This window comes from Monopterus albus, unplaced genomic scaffold (genome assembly GCF_001952655.1).
Source record: "Monopterus albus unplaced genomic scaffold, M_albus_1.0 scaffold172.1, whole genome shotgun sequence".
In the NCBI taxonomy this organism is placed as follows: Eukaryota; Metazoa; Chordata; class Actinopteri; order Synbranchiformes; family Synbranchidae; genus Monopterus; species Monopterus albus.
The window spans coordinates 194,505-196,835 of NW_018128052.1; the positions used below are offsets into that span (position 1 = coordinate 194,505).

At 39.0% G+C, this 2,331-nt stretch overlaps 1 protein-coding gene and 1 long non-coding RNA gene across 3 annotated transcripts in view; both read left to right on the forward strand.

Moving 5' to 3' along the window:
- The window catches only part of LOC109969286 (fibronectin type III domain-containing protein 7-like), a 59,090-nt gene that overhangs the window by 24,613 nt on the left and 32,146 nt on the right, over positions 1-2,331 (forward strand). The gene's annotated exons all lie outside the window — the stretch shown is intronic.
- Positions 2-2,330, forward strand: LOC109969289 (uncharacterized). The gene is made up of 3 exons (XR_002276240.1): positions 2-68; positions 703-969; positions 2,315-2,330. It is a non-coding gene; the product is annotated as an uncharacterized LOC109969289 (long non-coding RNA).

Sequence of the window (2,331 nt, forward strand, 5' to 3'; positions counted from 1 at the left end):
TTTAGTGGGGCCTGCCGCTGACGGCAACTGTGTCAGCAGCTACAGTGTCCCGTTCATACAGAACCAAGGTAGTGAAGGGGATCAGCTGTTCATGGTCCTGATCAACTGTTTTAAAAGACAAATTAGTTGTTCATCTTAGAAACCTTAGCCAAAAGGCAACAATGATGATGAACATGTAAAGTGTCAACAGTGTCAGTTAGTGTGAAGATTGAGCTCCCAGCTGTTTATGAGCTATTACAAATTCTACACCGAAAGTGACAACTTTTGTGATTATGTCTGAAGCTGTTGTCACTCTGCACTGTCTTTGAATTTATGTACCTCTACAAATATCAAGAGTAATTATAATAGTCTAAAAATTACTGTGTTAAAGGAATAGTTCATTGTGGTGGAAAAGCTAAATCAATTTATTGCTGATGGATGAAAACACTGATACTCCCATGACTCTAATATGGTGCTAGCAGACCATTAGCCAGGAATCAGTTATGTTAGCTTTGCATAAAACAGGAGGTGAGAGAAATAGCTAGCTTAGTTTTGTCCAGATGTAACACCATCCAGTCTAACAGCAGCTCTACAATGAATTCAACCAGACTTAAAGAATTGACAGTGTATGGATTTTTCTAGCTGTATCTAAATCTTCATGTTAGGTGAAAGTGAACAAAACTTACCTGCCAGTTTCAGACTTATTTGTTTTGTCTCTGTTAGTTCCATGCCCTCCACAGAACATCAGTAGTAACCTGACATGTGGCTCCAATATCTTAACGGTCAGCTGGATTTCTTCTGCTGTGGCCCTTAACTACCATATCACTGCTGTGCCACTGGCTGGAAACATGGGTTCGCTAACCTGTGAAAGTAATAGTACCAACTGTAGTCTGAGTGGCCTTCAGTGTGGACAGACTTACAATGTTTCTTACATAGCTTGCTCTGAGAACTGCAGTGGACCAAGTACCCCACTACAGACTGTTCAAGCAGGTAATAAAGTTACTGATGAAAAAAGGATAACGTGTTTATTAAGAATATTTTGTTTGATTTATTTCATGGGTGTCTAAGTTAAGAGATTTCTGGTAAAAATGACCTAAAGTCTGGGTAAAGTAGAAATCATTGTGTTTTCTGAGTTTGTCACACCACGGGAAAATGTATTAATCATCCAGACAAATTTGAAAGATTAAAAATATCAGCAAGTATTTAAAATTAGCATTCAAAATCATGAAAAACTAATGAGTATTCTCTGCTCTGAAATGCTGGGGCGTATCAAGTGAAGACACTGTGTTGCCTATTCTCATCATGGATGTATTAAGGGAGAACATGTAGCAAAGGTGCATTTGCAGGGTGAAAGCACAAGCAAACAGGAGCGCTAGGGCTCTGCAGGAGCATTTGATCAGAAACCACTGATTGAGATTAGTGGATTGGAAAATGTGGTTTTGGTGGTATGGAGTGGGTTCTCCTCTCAGTGTTGGTGTTTGAATGACCACCGGTGGTGTTCATCTCCTGCACAGACAGGGAGCAGACAGCTGCTTTCACCACAGTGGAGACAGGAAGCCCAGGAGAAGTGAAAGTCAAACTAAAGTTCACAATACCTATGTTCGTTACTGTACATGCAATAAAATCTTCGTGGGTAAAAAGCCAGTGGGAGTAATTAAAGTAAGCACCTGCTAAACAAGTATAGAATTGCAGAGCGAAAATAATTCAAGCTAGGAGCTTTTTAGGCTAATGGCTAACAGTGGTGTTTTGTCCAATGCAGCAGCTGCACGATCCACTGTATGGCCATTTTCTCCCTCACATCTCTTTCCTCCAACAACTACTGTTGGTTCAGATCTGCTCCACCACCTTCACTGTTCATGTGTTATTACTTTTGTCACTGTTTAATAATGTGGCAGTGGCATAAATGTTATTTCTTTAAAAAAACATAACTGCGACTGTAAATTTTCATCTGTGCTCGTAGTCTCATGAGTGGCCTTAAAACAAATGTAAGCACATAAATCTGTGTGCTCTACTGTTTTAGAACAGAGTGTTGGGAAGGTGTTAGGTCAAAAGATGGCTCCAATGTGTCATCGAGCAATGAGTTCTGCCCGACCAGAAAAATCCTGAACTCAGAAAATGAATAACAGTTTAACAGTCTAACTCAGCACTACATACTTCTAAGTGTTTTAATGTTTTCAAAAAATATTTTCTAATATTTATAATGTGTTTAGAAACAAATCACTGTTTTTGCTTTACCTGGACATTAAATGTAAATGTTTATTCTTGTCAAATACTAATTCGAGTTTCATTCATAAAGAGAGACTGACAGTAATTGATATGTCGTTCACTCTTCCAGGACCATGTGCTCCCACT